At 44.6% G+C, this 18,675-nt stretch overlaps 1 protein-coding gene across 1 annotated transcript in view; it reads left to right on the forward strand.

Moving 5' to 3' along the window:
* Positions 1-2,382: 2,382 nt before the first annotated feature.
* Positions 2,383-18,675, forward strand: part of tmem45a (transmembrane protein 45a) — a 49,666-nt gene continuing 33,373 nt past the window's right edge. The window contains exon 1 of the mRNA XM_055941235.1: positions 2,383-2,623. The gene's annotated coding sequence lies outside the window, so the exon portion shown is untranslated. The remainder of the gene's footprint in view (positions 2,624-18,675) is intronic.

Consider the following 18,675-nt stretch of genomic DNA (forward strand, 5'->3'; position numbering starts at 1 on the left):
TTATGTTCTACTAGACCACAGGTGTCAAACTCATTCCACGGAGGGCCGAGTGTCTGCGGGTTTTTGCTCCACCCTTGTACTTGATTGATGAATTAACATCACTAATTAGTTAGGAACTCCCCACACCTGGTTGTCTAGGGCTTTATTGAAAGGAAAAACCAAAAACCTGCAGACACAAGGCCCTCCGTGGAATGAGTTTGACACCCCTGTACTAGACCATTATAGTTCTAGAATTCCACACTTTATATCATGATGTTCTACTAGTCAATTAGAGTTCTAGAATTCCATACTATATATCACTATGTTCTACTTGTCCAATTAGAGTTCTAGAATTCCATACTATATATCACTATGTTCTACTTGTCCAATTAGAGTTCTAGAATTCCATACTATATATCACTATGTTCTACTTGTCCAATTAGAGTTCTAGAATTCCATACTATATATCACTATGTTCTACTTGTCCAATTAGAGTTCTAGAATTCCATACTATATATCACTATGTTCTACTTGTCCAATTAGAGTTCTAGAATTCCATACTATATATCACTATGTTCTACTTGTCCAATTAGAGTTCTAGAATTCCATACTATATATCACTATGTTCTACTTGTCCAATTAGAGTTCTAGAATTCCATACTATATATCACTATGTTCTACTAGTCTAATTAGGAGTATCCCCCAGGAGTATCCAGACTTGTGCAGAGATGCTGCTGTGGCAGTCCTTTTGAATAAGTATCTGTCAATCATTTAGTAAAAACTAAACAGCAGAGCCACGTCCCTCCCTTCCTCCCTTCCTCTCATCTCACCTTGCCTTACCCACCAAGTGTTCCCATCTACACCTTTATTTATTCTGTTCACCTCCATTCTTCTCTTTATTTAACCAGCTGTCAAACATTACATTGTACATAATGTGAAATGATATTAAGTGATTTGTTATTTATTATTGTAAAAAGAAAGATTTACATTTTAACAGTTTTCTATCATTAAAGATTTAGGCACCACTATGACAGGTGAGCATGTTAATATTGTTTTTGACAAGTTTCTATTGTTGAATTGTTTTCAATGAAAATGACCTTTGTAATCGCTGGGAATATAATGTTAAATGCCATTTGAATTGTGTGTGCATTTGAAGAAAACACGTGGAATTGACAGTGTGTGACAGCAGGTCAGGAGTTATTTTAGATAAAATCTTAGAACAGATAGTTCGTTTTTCCTCCAGTCATATACAAATATGGTATAAAGATAATTGCAAAGACGAATAAGCGCAGCGTGACTTTCTGCACGTAGCCTTCAGAGAACTCTTGTGTCCGCAGCGTTCGTCTCCTAACCGCATCCAGGGTGAAGCGCAGACACGACTATCTTCATGTGAACTAAAGTTTTATATCAAAACCCTTTCTGTTCATTTCCACACTATAGTCTAAAACCAACAGGTTCCTTAATTTGGGGAGAATCTTTCACAAAGTAGTGAATTAATTCATTTAAAAAAAATGAAAATGTAAGGAATATAATATTCGATTACACCATAAAGCCAAATAGAAACTGGAGAAAAAACCGAAAGATCCTAGTAGGCTACTGTATCATTGTGGACAGAATATGTGCACTACAAACGTCCATCAACTGACTCAATCAACAAGTAGCGTATTTGATGTGTCTCTCCAGAGGGACTCCAAGTAGCGGATTGGATGTGTCTCTCCAGAGGGACTCCAAGTAGCGGATTGGATGTGTCTCTCCAGAGGGAATCCAAGTAGCGGATTTGATGTGTCTCTCCAGAGGGACTCCAAGTAGCGGATTGGATGTGTCTCTCCAGAGGGACTCCAAGTAGCGGCTTTGATGTGTCTCTCCAGAGGGACTCCAAGTAGCGGATTTGATGTGTCTCTCCAGAGGGACTCCAAGTAGCGGCTTTGATGTGTCTCTCCAGAGGGACTCCAAGTAGCGGATTGGATGTGTCTCTCCAGAGGGACTCCAAGTAGCGGATTTGATGTGTCTCTCCAGAGGGACTCCAAGTAGCGGATTTGATGTGTCTCTCCAGAGGGACTCCAAGTAGCGGCTTTGATGTGTCTCTCCAGAGGGACTCCAAGTAGCGGATTTGATGTGTCTCTCCAGAGGGACTCCAAGTAGCGGCTTTGATGTGTCTCTCCAGAGGGACTCCAAGTAGCGGCTTTGATGTGTCTCTCCAGAGGGACTCCAAGTAGCGGATTTGATGTGTCTCTCCAGAGGGACTCCAAGTAGCGGGCTAAAAGTGCACACGTGGAATCTCGCTCGCTGCAGACTGACAAGGTGTTCAACCAATCAATGTCGGTAAGAGTGACGTCATTTTACAACGCTCAGCCAATGGTATACAGTTGAGGATGTTTCCCAAAAAATGCAAAAAAAGAAATCATTTACAATCATCAGAAAAGTGGTTGTGAATGTAGCTAGTTGGAAGATGGGACGACTGGTATAAGAATAACCTACTCACCTCTTTGGAAGATACTGTATGTAGGATAATATTTTTATTTTTGGACGATGGTTAAACGGTGTACATTGGATTTGAATAAAATGTGAATGTTTCGACATACGGAACCGTTTTAGGAACTTTGGCGAACGGATCATTTTTTTGTGTGGAAACAATCTAACTACGGTAAGAAAAGTTCAATGACTTAATGTATTTAAACTAACATTTAAGAAACAGCTGGCTACAGGCTATATTATATTAGTTCATCTACAGTTATCCTTTTAGTTTATTATCAATACATCTCTGGTGTATAGTCCTTATCCTGCTTAAGGTCTTATTCGGGATAAACTGTTCACATGGACCTTTGATATCCTGCTCACGAGTATCCCAGTATCCATGAATAAACATAACATTCCTCATTTCAATTCATACGGATACAATTGAATAGTAACTGAAATATGGACACTGGCTGTCGGTCTATAACCTCTCAAATGTAGCGTAATATTAACTCCTGTAGAATTATGCATTTCTTGCAGTAAAATTATAGAACAAGTGTTATTTTGTCTCGGGAACAGGAGTGGAGAAATATTTCTTTCTTTCAGCTTCTCTTGAGAAAATGCGAATGCTCAGTAAAGTGTTGTCTTTGACACGGTTATGCAAGCCAACCGTATTTCAACCACATCACATATGTACCCAAGACCAACTGTCCTATCAGAATGGTGTTTCATCATTTGCTCAGCTTTTCTTTTCCTTAAAACGAGTCAAACTGACGACGTTTTTGGACAGGACCAATCTTTCCACTGTTTTGGAGTTAATGCGTTTTCTACCCGGTCCCTAAACGAAACAGACAACTTTACCGGTGTTAACTACATTACTACATTACTACATTACTACATTACTGCATTCATTTTATCGATGTAAGACATTATTCTGCTGAGCACTATACTTTATTTAGTCTCATAGGGCAACAATTTATGACAGAAGAGAAGCTGCATTTATCTAACTATATAGTTGACAAACAAATGGCCAACCAAATGTCGAAAATACCAAATGTCCGAAATTATAAACAGAAACTTGTCTAAATTAGGGGTGAAAGTAGCCAGTAGGCTATCCGGTCCAGTATGGAGTATCATCAAAATAAATGATTATGGAATGATTATGGTGTATTGAAATGCGTAGGGAGCCTACTTTTTGAAGTGATTTGTTGGACAATCAAAAGAAAACTTCATCACACGACATGATATGCGAAACTGAGCCTGCGCAGACAGTATAGGGGAGAAGCTGTTGACATGCAGTAACCTGTCTAAGATCACCATATCCCAGGTATCTCATGCCACAGTAACCTGTCTAAGATCACCATATCCCAGGTATCTCATGCCACAGTAACCTGTCTAAGATCACCATATCCCAGGTATCTCATGCCACAGTAACCTGTCTAAGATCACCATATCCCAGGTATCTTATCAGGGTTTCTCATAACCGGAATACAGGCTTTTTCGGGTTATTGTAAATGGGATATGTGCAAACTCAACAGAATACAACAATATCCCAATACTATTGTAAATGGGATATGTGTAAACTCAACAACAGAATACAACAATATCCCAATACTATTGTAAACGGGATATTGTTGCGCATGTAAACATGGCCAATGATAGCAGAGGTTTACCTGAAGAGTAAAATTATATGCATTTTGAAAGCAGAGGTTTACCCTGAAGAGTAAAATTAAATGCATTTTGAAAGCAGAGGTTTACCCAGAAGAGTAAAATGAAATGCATTTGGAAAGCAGAGGTTTAACCCGAAGAGGGGATTCCATGGGGAATAAGGAAGGGTTGATAATGTTAAGATAGTGGGTTAGACCCATGTGAAATTCCAATGCCTGAGTCAAGGAATGGTATTTAGGTTAGAAGCATTTCTCTACACTCACAATAACATCTGCTAAACACGTGCATGTGACCAATAACCTCTGCTAAACACGTGTATGTGACCAATCAAATTTGATTTGATTTTGATTTGAGGTTACTACCACACAATATGAATGGTATTTACAGTGCATTCAGAAAGTATTCAGACCCCTTCACTTTTTCCACATTTTGTCACGCTACAGCCTTATTCTAAAAATCCTTATCAATCTACACACAATACCCCATAATGACATCACAATACCCCATAATGACATCACAATACCCCTTAATGACATCACAATACCCAATAATGACATCACAATACCCAATAATGACAAAGCGAAAACAGGTTTTTAGAAATTGTTGCAAAACAGAAATACCTTATTTACATAATTATTCAGACCCTTCGCTATGAGACTCAAAACTGAGCTCAGGTGCACCATGTTTCCATTGATCATCCTTGAGATGTTTCTACAAATTGATTAGTCCACCTGTGGTAAATTCAATTGATTGGACATTATTTGGAAAGGCACACACCTGTCTATATAAAGGTCCCACAGTTGACAGTGCATGTCAGAGCAAAATCCAAGCCATGAGGTCGAAGGAATTGTCCGTAGTGCTCCAAGACAGGATTATATCGAGGCACAGATCTGGGGAAGGGTACCAAAACATTTCTGCAGCATTGAAGATCCCCAAGAACACAGTGGCCTCCATCATTCTTAAATGGAAGAGGTTTGGAACCACCAAGACTTTTCCTAGAGCTGGCCTTCTGGCCAAACTGAGCAATCGGGGGAGAAGGGCCTTGGTCAAGGAGGTGACCAATAACCCGATGGTCACTCTGACAGAGCTCCAAGGTTCCTCTTTGCAGATGGGAGAAACTTCCAGAAGGACAACCATCTCTGCAGCACTGCACCAATCAGGCCTTTACGTAGAGTGGCTAGAAAGAAGCCACTCCTCAGTAAAAGGCATATGACAGCCCGCTTGGAGTTTGCCAAAAGCCACCTAATGGACTCTCTGGTCTGATGAAGCCAAGATTGACCTCTTTGGCCTGAATGCCAAGTGTCACGTCTGGAGGAAAGCTGGCACCATCCCTACAGTGAATCATGGTGGTGGCAGCATCATGCTGTGGGGATGTTTTTCAGCGGCAGGGACTGGGAGACTAGTCAGGATCGAGGGAAAGATAAACGGAGCAAAGTACAGAGAGATCCTTGATGAAAACCTGCTCCAGAGCTCTCAGGACCTCAGACTGGGGTGAAGGTTCACCTTCCAACAGGACAACAACCCCAAGCACACAGCCAAGACAACGCAGGAGTGGCTTCGGGACAAGTCTCTAAATGTCATTGAGTGGTCCAGCCAGAGCCCGGACTTGAACCCTGAGCATCTTTAAATGTGATATTTCAATCTTTTATTTTGTTTAAATGTGCTAACATGGAAAATGTGGAAAAAGTTATTGGGTCTGAATACTTTCCGAATGCACTGTATGTTACTACCACACAATATGAATGGTATTTAGGTTACTACCACACAATATAGTGGCTCAACCTTGATACCCAGTAGCCTGGCAGGCTGGCTGCGTAGCACCAGTGTATAGTGGCTCAACCTTGATACCCAGTAGCCTGGCAGGCTGGCTGCGTAGCACCAGTGTATAGTGGCTCAACCTTGATACCCAGTAGCCTGGCAGGCTGGCTGCGTAGCACCAGTGTATAGAGGCTCAACCTTGATACCCAGTAGCCTGGCAGGCTGGCTGCGTAGCACCAGTGTATAGTGGATCAACCTTGATACCCAGTAGCCTGGCAGACTGGCTGGGTAACACCAGTGTATAGTGGATCAACCTTGATACCCAGTAGCCTGGCAGGCTGGCTGCGTAGCACCAGTGTATAGTGGCTCAACCTTGATACCCAGTAGCCCGGCAGACTGGCACCAGTGTATAGTGGCTCAACCTTGATACCCAGTAGCCTGGCAGACTGGCTGGGTAACACCAGTGTATAGTGGCTCAACCTTGATACCCAGTAGCCTGGCAGGCTGGCTGCGTAGCACCAGTGTTGCTGTGTGTCTTTATGGTCATGTTGCTCTGTATGACTCCTGCTTTAAACAGACTCAGACTCTGGTACAAGCTGTATTGGTGGGGATCTCACTCTCTCTAACCTATTGGTAGGTTAATCAACCAATCAATCATTCTATAAATCATAGGTGACGTTATATGAGACTAGTTCAGGATTCTGGTATGTTCCTGAGGTTATGTATTCCAACCCGGTTCATTATCCTCGTGGTATACTGTAGGTATCGACACACTCTTGTCAGAATGAGCATCCCATTGTTGTTGTTGTTGTTGTGGGTGTGACACAAACACCAAATACCTTGTCAACCAATCACAGTCACTCCTCTAAAGTGGTGTGGAGGAGTGATTGGGCTCATCATCACCATGGAGACGGTGTGTTAGAGGATGATTAGCAGAGGATCAGGGATAACACAGCTGTGCCTCACAGACACTCAGCTCATATACTGACATGTTTGGAGGAAAGCTTGTCTGAATGTATTGAAAACATATTGAAAACAGACTAAACCAAGAGCCAAAGGGCAGCTCATGTAATAATTCACCAGGTTCATAAATCCCTCTAACCCACCCTCTGGCATGTCATACTCACAGTCCATCTTTAAAACCATGCTAATGTTTATGATGTTACAATAGGATTTATCTGTACAGAGAGCAGTGCTGGATGTTTGAAGGAAAACGTTGCTGTGGTCCCAAGCACCTGACAGACGACAGGTTAATCATCTCAACAGGGGAGGAACAACAAGGATAATGGTGGACAGAAGAGTTTCATTACAAAACGCCATATATATCTAATTTTCAGAAATGTTGGTAAATTGACATTTAAAATATTTAAATAAATATTAAAATAATACATTTGATTCAATTATTTTGTGCAAATATCACATAGCCGATGTATTGTATCCAGATGGTGAACAGCATATAAAATGTCTCTTTCCTTTTTGGACGTTTAAGTACACTACATGACCAAAAGTAATACTGCTTGTGAGCATTAATATGGACTTGGTCTCCCTTTTGCTGCTATAACAGCCTCCACTCTTCTGTGAAGGCTTTCCACTAGATGTTGGAACATTGCTGCGGGGACTTCCTTGCTGCGGGGACATTGCTGCGGGGACAGCCACAAGAGCATTAGTGAGGTCGGGTACTGATGTTGAGCGTTTAGGTCTGGTTCGCAGTCGGCGTTTCAATTAATCTCAAAGGTGTTCGATGGGGTTTAGGTCAGGGCTCTGTGCAGGCCTGCCAATTTCTTCCACACCGATCTCGACAAACCATTTCTGTATGGACCTCACTTTGTGCATGGGGGCTTTGTCATGCTGAAATAGGAAAGGGCCTTCCCCAATCTGTTGCCACAAAATTGGAAGCACAGCATCGTCTAGAATGCCATTGTATGCTGCAGCGTTACGATTTCCCTTCACTGGAACTAAGAGGCCCGAACCATGAAAACCAGCCCCAGACCATTATTCCTACTCCTCCAAACTGTTGGCGCTATGCATGTGGGCAGGTAGCACTCTCCTGGCATCTGCCAAACCCAGATTCGTCCGTCGGACTGCCAGATGGTGAAGCATGATTCATCACTCCAGAGAACATGTTTCCACTGCTCTAGAGTCCAATGGCGGCGAGTTTTACACCACTCCAGCCAAAGGTCGGCATTGCACATGGTGATCTTAGGCTTGTGTACGGTGTAACTTTTGGAATTTTTTTATCTTGTTTTCACAAAAAAGATTGTTAGAGTAAATCAAGGGCAGCTTTTTAAGTTTGATTATATACACTTTATGGAAAGATTTAACCTCTCTTGGATAGGTGGGACATTTAGCGTCCCACCTGGCCAAAATCCAGGGAAAATGCAGAGCGCCAAATACAAATAAATTACTATAAAATTTAAACTTTCATGAAAACACACATACAATACATCAAATTAAAGCTACACTTGTTGTGAATCCAGCCAATGTGTCAGATTTCAAAAAGGCTTTACGGCGAAAGCAAGCGATGCTATTATCTGAGGATAGCACCCCAGCAAACAAACACAGACAATCATATTTCAACCCTCCAGGCGCGACACAAAACGTAGAAATAAAGATATAATTCATGCCTTACCTTTGACAAGCTTTTTCTGTTGGCACTCCAATATGTCCCATAAACATCACAAATGGTCCTTTTGTTCGATTAATTCCGTCAATATATATCCAAAATGTCCATTATACTTGGCGCGTTTGATCCAGAAAAACTCTGGTTCCAACTCGCACAACATGACTATAAAATTTCTCATAAGTTAACTGTAAGCTTTGTCCAAACATTTCAAACTACTTCTGTAATACAACTTTAGGTATTTTTTCAACGTAAATAATCAATAACATTTTAGACGGGACATACTGTGTTGAATACCGGAGGAAAACAAAGTGGAGAGTGCTTTTCAGGTCACGCGCCTCTATCAAAGAGTACACTTCCCTCTACTCTCGTTCTGAACAGTGCTACTTCTTCATTTCTTAAAGGAAAAACCTCAACCAATTTCTAAAGACTGTTGACATCCAGTGGAAGTGATAGGAACTGCAAGAGAGTCGCTTAGAAATCTGGATTCCTAATGGAAACTCATTGAAAAGAGTGACCTCAACAACAAGAAAATTCTGAATGGTTTGTCCTCGGGGTTTCGCCTGCCAAATAAGTTCTGTTATACTCACAGACATGATTCAAACAGTTTTAGAAACGTCAGTGTTTCCTATCCAAATCTACTAATAATATGCATATCTTAGCTTCTGGGCCTGAGTAGCAGGCAGTTTACTTTGGACACGCTTTTCATCCGGACTCAAAATACCGCCCCCTATCCCAAAGACGTTTTAAGGACTAATAAGGATATTGAAAGCGTGCTGGAAAGAATTATCCGGTCAAGGATGGATTGATTCTTTTATTTTATTATTATTTTTTTTATTAAATTTATCCCCTTTTCTCCCCAATTTTCGTGGTATCCAATCGCTAGTAATTACTATCTTGTCTCATCGCTACAACTCCCGTACGGGCTCGGGAGAGATGAAGGTCGAAAGCCATGCGTCCTCCGAAGCACAACCCAACCTAGCCGCACTGCTTCTTTAACACAGCGCGCCTCCAACCCGGAAGCCAGCCGCACCAATGTGTCGGAGGAAACACCGTGTACCTGTCCCCCTTGGTTAGCGCGCATTGCGCCCGGCCCGCCACAGGAGTCGCTGGAGCGCGATGAGACAAGGATATCCCTACCGGCCAAACCCTCCCTAACCCGGACGACGCTAGCCCAATTGTGCGTCGCCCCACGGACCTCCCGGTCGCGGCCGGCTGCGACAGAGCCTGGGCGCGAACCCAGAGACTCTGGTGGCGCAGTTAGCACTGCGATGCAGTGCCCTAGACCACTGCGCCACCCGAGAGGCCCGGATGGATTGATTCTTATAGTTGGAGTGACACGGCCCGCTTTTGGAGCCTCTGTATATGTATGCAGTCATATTATTGTTTCCCTTCACCTGAGTAGTGCTGGATCTTGTTTCCCTTCACCTGAGTGATGCTGGATCTTGTTTCCCTTCACCTGAGTAGTGCTGGATCTTGTTTCCCTTCACCTGAGTGATGCTGGATCTTGTTTCCCTTCACCTGAGTGATGCTGGATCTTGTTTCCCTTCACCTGAGTGATGCTGGATCTTGTTTCCCTTCACCTGAGTGATGCTGGATCTTGTTTCCCTTCACCTGAGTGATGCTGGATCTTGTTTCCCTTCACCTGAGTGATGCTGGATCTTGTTTCCCTTCACCTGAGTGATGCTGGATCTTGTTTCCCTTCACCTGAGTAGTGCTGGATCTTGTTTCCCTTCACCTGAGTGATGCTGGATCTTGTTTCCCTTCACCTGAGTGATGCTGGATCTTGTTTCCCTTCACCTGAGTGATGCTGGATCTTGTTTCCCTTCACCTGAGTGATGCTGGATCTTGTTTTCCTTCACCTGAGTGATGCTGGATCTTGTTTCCCTTCACCTGAGTGATGCTGGATCTTGTTTCCCTTCACCTGAGTGATGCTGGATCTTGTTTCCCTTCACCTGAGTGATGCTGGATCTTGTTTATCTTCACCTGAGTGATGCTGGATCTTGTTTCCCTTCACCTGAGTGATGCTGGATCTTGTTTATCTTCACCTGAGTGATGCTGGATCTTGTTTCACTTCACCTGAGTGATGCTGGATCTTGTTTCCCTTCACCTGAGTGATGCTGGATCTTGTTTCCCTTCACCTGAGTGATGCTGGATCTTGTTTCCCTTCACCTGAGTGATGCTGGATCTTGTTTCCCTTCACCTGAGGGATGCTGGATCTTGTTTCCCTTCACCTGAGTGATGCTGGATCTTGTTTCCCTTCACCTGAGTGATGCTGGATCTTGTTTATCTTCAACTGAGTGATGCTGGATCTTGTTTCCCTTCACCTGAGTGATGCTGGATCTTGTTTCCCTTCACCTGAGTGATGCTGGATCTTGTTTCCCTTCACCTGAGTGATGCTGGATCTTGTTTCCCTTCACCTAAGTGAAGCTCTCTCTTTTTCACTCGCTTGTTTAGAAAGTTTCCTCTTTGGGCCATTAGGACCAGATATCACAGGCTCCAACAGGAACAGGCTCCAATAAACTGTCCATAAGCAAAAGCTCCACGTCACTAAAGAGATCAAAGCCTAATGCTAGGTAGCCAGCACACGAACAGCTGAAAATAACAGCTGTTTATCACCACATCTGGCTGACTAAGTCAGGGGTTAGCCTAAATGAACAACATAAGGTTCCTGACTTGTAGAGAGTCTAGTCCATCAGTAGTTTAACTGTGTAGAGTCTAGTGACTAGTCCATCAGTAGTTTTACTGTGTAGAGTCTAGTGACTAGTCCATCAGTAGTTTTACTGTGTAGAGTCTAGTCCATCAGTAGTTTTACTGTGTAGAGAGTCTAGTCCATCAGTAGTTTTACTGTGTAGAGTCTAGTCCATCAGTAGTTTTACTGTGTAGAGAGTCTAGTCCATCAGTGGTTTTACTGTGTAGAGCGTCTAGTGACTAGTCCATCAGTAGTTTTACTGTGTAGAGAGTCTAGTCCATCAGTAGTTTTACTGTCTAGAGAGTCTAGTGACTAGTCCATCAGTAGTTTTACTGTGTAGAGAGTCTAGTCCATCAGTAGTTTTACTGTCTAGAGAGTCTAGTCCATCAGTAGTTTTACTGTGTAGAGTCTAGTCCATCAGTAGTTTTACTGTGTAGAGAGTCTAGTCCATCAGTAGTTTTACTGTGTAGAGAGTCTAGTCCATCAGTAGTTTTACTGTGTAGAGAGTCTAGTCCATCAGTAGTTTTACTGTGTAGCGAGTCTAGTCCATCAGTAGTGTTCCCTCTTGTTTATCACCTTCTTCTAAGTCTGTCTCTCTGTCAACTAATTATATTCATTCAAGGGAACAAAGGATGAAAGACTCAGGCTGTTTGAGATGTAAATAGACCAATTAATAGATATGCTGTGGTTGAATGACTGGGATCTCTTCATCCAGTGCATTCGTAAAGTATTCAGACCCCTTTAGTTATTCCACATATATTTTTCCCCCCTCATTAATCTACACACAATTCCCCATAATGACGAAGCAAAAACAGATTGTTAGACATTTTGGCAAAAGTATATATAACATGTATTTCTCCTCCATGAGGAGTTTTACTGTGTAGAGTCTAGTCCATTAGTAGTTTTACTGTGTAGAGTCTAGTCCATCAGTAGTTTTACTGTCTAGAGAGTCTAGTCCATCAGTAGTTTTACTGTGTAGAGAGACTAGTGACAAGTCCATCAGTAGTTTTACTGTGTAGAGAGTCTAGTCCATCAGTAGTTTTACTTTGTAGAGAGTCTAGTGACTAGTCCATCAGTAGTTTTACTGTGTAGAGTCTAGTCCATCAGTAGTTTTACTGTGTAGAGTCTAGTGACTAGTCCATCAGTAGTTTTACTGTGTAAAGTCTAGTCCATCAGTAGTTTTACTGTGTAGAGTCTAGTGACTAGTCCATCAGTAGTTTTACTGTGTAAAGTCTAGTCCATCAGTAGTTTTACTGTGTAGAGTCTAGTCCATCAGTAGTTTTACTGTGTAGAGTCTAGTCCATCAGTAGTTTTACTGTGTAGAGTCTAGTGACTAGTCCATCAGTAGTTTTACTGTGTAGAGTCTAGTCCATCAGTAGTTTTACTGTGTAGAGAGTCTAGTCCATCAGTAGTTTTACTGTGTAGTCTAGTCCATCAGTAGTTTTACTGTGTAGAGTCTAGTGACAAGTCCATCAGTAGTTTTACTGTGTAGAGTCTAGTCCATCAGTAGTTTTACTGTGTAGAGTCTAGTGACTAGTCCATCAGTAGTTTTACTGTGTAGAGTCTAGTCCATCAGTAGTTTTACTGTGTAGAGAGTCTAGTCTATCAGTAGTTTTACTGTGTAGAGTCTAGTCCATCAGTAGTTTTCCTGTGTAGAGAGTCTAGTCCATCAGTAGTTTTCCTGTGTAGAGAGTCTAGTCCATCAGTAGTTTTACTGTCTAGAGAGTCTAGTCCATCAGTAGTTTTACTGTGTAGAGTCTAGTGACTAGTCCATCAGTAGTTTTACTGTGTAGAGAGTCTAGTCCATCAGTAGTTTTACTGGGTAGAGAGTCTAGTCCATCAGTAGTTTTACTGTGTAGAGAGTCTAGTGACTAGTCCATCAGTAGTTTTACTGGGTAGAGAGTCTAGTCCATCAGTAGTTTTACTGGGTAGAGAGTCTAGTCCATCAGTAGTTTTACTGTGTAGAGAGTCTAGTGACTAGTCCATCAGTAGTTTTACTGGGTAGAGAGTCTAGTCCATCAGTAGTTTTACTGTGTAGAGTCTAGTCCATCAGTAGTTTTACTGTGTAGAGAGTCTAGTCCATCAGTAGTTTTGCTGTGTAGAGAGTCTAGTGACTAGTCCATCAGTAGTTTTACTGTGTAGAGTCTAGTGACTAGTCCATCAGTAGTTTTATTGTGTAGAGAGTCTAGTCCATCAGTAGTTTTACTGTGTAGAGAGTCTAGTCCATCAGTAGTTTTACTGGGTAGAGAGTCTAGTCCATCAGTAGTTTTACTGTGTAGAGAGTCTAGTCCATCAGTAGTTTTACTGTCTAGAGAGTCTAGTCCATCAGTAGTTTTACTGTGTAGAGAGTCTAGTCCATCAGTAGTTTTACTGGGTAGAGAGTCTAGTCCATCAGTAGTTTTACTGTGTAGAGAGTCTAGTCCATCAGTAGTTTTACTGTGTAGAGAGACTAGTCCATCAGTAGTTTTACTGTGTAGAGAGTCTAGTGACTAGTCCATCAGTAGTTTTACTGTGTAGAGAGTCTAGTGACTAGTCCATCAGTAGTTTTACTGTGTAGAGAGTCTAGTGACTAGTCCATCAGTAGTTTTACTGTGTAGAGAGTCTAGTCCATCAGTAGTTTTACTGTGTAGAGTCTAGTCCATCAGTAGTTTTACTGTGTAGAGAGACTAGTCCATCAGTAGTTTTACTGTGTAGAGTCTAGTGACTAGTCCATCAGTAGTTTTACTGTGTAGAGAGACTAGTCCATCAGTAGTTTTACTGTGTAGAGTCTAGTCCATCAGTAGTTTTACTGTGTAGAGTCTAGTCCATCAGTAGTTTTACTGTGTAGAGAGACTAGTCCATCAGTAGTTTTACTGTGTAGAGAGTCTAGTCCATCAGTAGTTTTACTGTGTAGAGAGTCTAGTGACTAGTCCATCAGTAGTTTTACTGTGTAGAGAGTCTAGTCCATCAGTGGTTTTACTGTGTAGAGAGTCTAGTGACTAGTCCATCAGTAGTCTTACTGTGTAGAGTCTAGTGACTAGTCCATCAGTAGTTTTACTGTGTAGAGAGTCTAGTGACTAGTCCATCAGTAGTTTTACTGTGTAGAGAGTCTAGTGACTAGTCCATCAGTAGTTTTACTGTGTAGAGAGTCTAGTGACTAGTCCATCAGTAGTTTTACTGTGTAGAGAGTCTAGTCCATCAGTAGTTTTACTGTGTAGAGAGTCTAGTCCATCAGTAGTTTTACTGTGTAGAGAGTCTAGTCCATCAGTAGTTTTACTGTGTAGAGAGACTAGTCCATCAGTAGTTTTACTGTGTAGAGTCTAGTCCATCAGTAGTTTTACTGTGTAGAGTCTAGTCCATCAGTAGTTTTACTGTGTAGAGAGTCTAGTCCATCAGTAGTTTTACTGTGTAGAGAGTCTAGTCCATCAGTAGTTTTACTGTGTAGAGAGTCTAGTCCATCAGTAGTTTTACTGTGTAGAGAGTCTAGTCCATCAGTAGTTTTACTGTGTAGAGAGTCTAGTCCATCAGTAGTTTTACTGTGTAGAGAGTCTAGTCCATCAGTAGTTTTACTGTGTAGAGAGTCTAGTCCATCAGTAGTTTTACTGTGTAGAGAGTCTAGTCCATCGGTAGTTTTACTGTGTAGAGTCTAGTCCATCAGTAGTTTTACTGTGTAGAGTCTAGTCAGTCGGTAGTTTTACTGTGTAGAGTCTAGTCCATCAGTAGTTTTACTGTGTAGAGTCTAGTCCATCAGTAGTTTTACTGTGTAGAGTCTAGTCCATCAGTAGTTCTACTGTGTAGAGAGTCTAGTCAGTCGGTAGTTTTACTGTGTAGAGTCTAGTGACTAGTCCATCAGTAGTTTTACTGTGTAGAGTCTAGTGACTAGTCCATCAGTAGTTTTACTGTGTAGAGTCTAGTGACTAGTCCATCAGTAGTTTTACTGTGTAGAGAGTCTAGTCCATCAGTAGTTTTACTGTGTAGAGAGTCTAGTCCATCAGTAGTTTTACTGTGTAGAGAGTCTAGTCCATCAGTAGTTTTACTGTGTAGAGAGTCTAGTGACTAGTCCATCAGTAGTTTTACTGTGTAGAGAGTCTAGTCCATCAGTAGTTTTACTGTGTAGAGAGTCTAGTGACTAGTCCATCAGTAGTTTTACTGTGTAGAGAGTCTAGTCCATCAGTAGTTTTACTGTGTAGAGAGTCTAGTCCATCAGTAGTTTTACTGTGTAGAGAGTCTAGTCAGTCGGTAGTTTTACTGTGTAGAGTCTAGTGACTAGTCCATCAGTAGTTTTACTGTGTAGAGTCTAGTGACTAGTCCATCAGTAGTTTTACTGTGTAGAGTCTAGTGACTAGTCCATCAGTAGTTTTACTGTGTAGAGAGTCTAGTCCATCAGTAGTTTTACTGTGTAGAGTCTAGTCCATCAGTAGTTTTACTGTGTGTAGTCTAGTCCATCAGTAGTTTTACTGTGTAGAGTCTAGTGACTAGTCCATCAGTAGTTTTACTGTGTAGAGAGTCTAGTCAGTCGGTAGTTTTACTGTGTAGCGTCTAGTCAGTCGGTAGTTTTACTGTGTAGAGTGTCTAGTGACTATTTCTGGATTGGGCTGTGCTCAGAGTATCCTGCCTTGGCAAATCACTCTGTTAAGACACTGATGCCCTTTGCAACCACATACCTACGTGAGAGTGGATTCTCGGACCTCACTGGCATGAAAACTAAATACAGACACAGACTGTGTGGAAAATGATTTAAGACTGAGACTCTCTCCAATACAACCCAACATTGCAGAGTTATGTGCATCCTTTCAAGTACACCCTTCTCATTAACCTGTGGTGAATTATTCACCATTTCTGATGAACAAATAAGGTTTTATATGAATGAAGAACAACATTATTGTTATTTGTGCCCTGCTCCTATCAGAGCTCTGTCACTTCCCACGAGACGGGTTGTGACAAAAACTCACACTCATTCTTATGTTTAATAAATGTATTGTATAGTGTGTGTGTGGCAGGATTACAATGATGGCAATAAACAACATTTGAGAGTGTGCTGACCCTGGTGCTAGAGGGGGTACAGCTGACCCTGGTGCTAGAGGGGGTACACTGACCCTGGTGCTAGAGGGGGTACGCTGACCCTGGTGCTAGAGGGGGTACGCTGACCTTGGTGCTAGAGGGGGTACGCTGACCCTGGTGCTAGAGGGGGTACACTGACCCTGGTGCTAGAGGGGGTACGCTGACCCTGGTGCTAGAGGGGGTACACTGACCCTGGTGCTAGAGGGGGTACAGCTGACCCTGGTGCTAGAGGGGGTACGCTGACCCTGGTGCTAGAGGGGGTACAGTTGACCCTGGTGCTAGAGGGGGTACAGTTGACCCTGGTGCTAGAGGGGGTACGCTGACCCTGGTGCTAGAGGGGGTACAGCTGACCCTGGTGCTAGAGGGGGTACAGCTGACCCTGGTGCTAGAGGGGGTACACTGACCCTGGTGCTAGAGGGGGTACAGCTGACCCTGGTGCTAGAGGGGGTACACTGACCCTGGTGCTAGAGGGGGTACAGCTGACCCTGGTGCTAGAGGGGGTACAGCTGACCCTGGTGCTAGAGGGGGGTACAGCTGACCCTGGTGCTAGAGGGGGTACAGCTGACCCTGGTGCTAGAGGGGGTACAGCTGACCCTGGTGCTAGAGGAGGTACAGGTGACCCTGGTGCTAGAGGGGGTACAGCTGACCCTGGTGCTAGAGGGGGTACGCTGACCCTGGTGCTAGAGGGGGTACAGTTGACCCTGGTGCTAGAGGGGGTACAGTTGACCCTGGTGCTAGAGGGGGTACGCTGACCCTGGTGCTAGAGGGGGTACAGCTGACCCTGGTGCTAGAGGGGGTACAGCTGACCCTGGTGCTAGAGGGGGTACACTGACCCTGGTGCTAGAGGGGGTACAGCTGACCCTGGTGCTAGAGGGGGTACAGCTGACCCTGGTGCTAGAGGGGGGTACAGCTGACCCTGGTGCTAGAGGGGGTACAGCTGACCCTGGTGGTAGAGGGGTACACTGACCCTGGTGCTAGAGGGGGTACAGCTGACCCTGGTGCTAGAGGGGGTACAGCTGACCCTGGTGCTAGAGGAGGTACACTGACCCTGGAGCTAGAGGGGGTGTGCTGACCCTGGTGCTAGAGGGGGTACAGCTGACCCTGGTGCTAGAGGGGGTACAGCTGACCTTGGTGCTAGAGGGGGTACAGCTGACCCTGGAGCTAGAGGGGGTACAGCTGACCCTGGTGCTAGAGGGGGTACAGGTGACCCTGGTGCTAGAGGGGGTATGGCTGACCCTGGTGCTAGAGGGGGTACAGCTGGAGTGTGCTGACCCTGGTGCTAGAGGGGGTACAGCTGACCCTGGAGCTAGAGGGGGTACAGCTGACCCTGGTGCTAGAGGGGGTACAGATGACCCTGGTGCTAGAGGGGATACAGCTGACCCTGGTGCTAGAGGGGGTACGCCTGACCCTGGTGCTAGAGGGGGTACACTGACCCTGGTGCTAGAGGGGGTACAGCTGGAGTGTGCTGACCCTGGTGCTAGAGGGGGTAGAGCTGACCCTGGTGCTAGAGGGGGTAGAGCTGACCCTGGAGCTAGAGGGGGTACAGCTGACCCTGGTGCTAGAGGGGGTACAGCTGACCCTGGTGCTAGAGGGGATACAGCTGACCCTGGTGCTAGAGGGGGTACGCCTGACCCTGGTGCTAGAGGGGGTACACTGACCCTGGTGCTAGAGGGGGTACAGCTGACCCTGGTGCTAGAGGGGGTACAGCTGACCCTGGTGCTAGAGGGGGTACAGGTGACCCTGGTGCTAGAGGGGGTACGCCTGACCCTGGTGCTAGAGGGGGTACACTGACCCTGGTGCTAGAGGGGGTAGAGCTGACCCTGGTGCTAGAGGGGGTAGAGCTGACCCTGGTGCTAGAGGGGGTACAGCTGACCCTGGTGCTAGAGGGGGTACGCTGACCCTGGTGCTAGAGGGGGTACAGGTGACCCTGGTGCTAGAGGGGGTAGAGCTGACCCTGGTGCTAGAGGGGATACAGCTGACCCTGGTGCTAGAGGAGGTACAGGTGACCCTGGTGCTAGAGGGGGTAGAGGTGACCCAGGTGCTAGAGGGGGTACAGCTGACCCTGGTGCTAGAGGGGGTACGCTGACCCTGGTGCTAGAGGGGGTACAGCTGACCCTGGTGCTAGAGGGGGTACAGCTGACCCTGGTGCTAGAGGGGGTACAGCTGACCCTGGAGCTAGAGGGGGTACAGCTGACCCTGGTGCTAGAGGGGGTACAGGTGACCCTGGGGCTAGAGGGGGTTCGGCTGACCCTGGTGCTAGAGGGGGTACAGCTGACCCTGGTGCTAGAGGGGGTACAGCTGACCCTGGTGCTAGAGGGGGTACAGCTGACCCTGGGGCTAGAGGGGGTACAGATGACCCTGGTGCTAGAGGGGGTACAGCTGACCCTGGTGCTAGAGGGGGTACAGCTGGAGTGTGCTGACCCTGGTGCTAGAGGGGGTACAGCTGACCCTGGTGCTAGAGGGG

Source organism: Salvelinus fontinalis, chromosome 12 (assembly GCF_029448725.1).
Source record: "Salvelinus fontinalis isolate EN_2023a chromosome 12, ASM2944872v1, whole genome shotgun sequence".
Lineage (NCBI taxonomy): Eukaryota > Metazoa > Chordata > Actinopteri > Salmoniformes > Salmonidae > Salvelinus > Salvelinus fontinalis.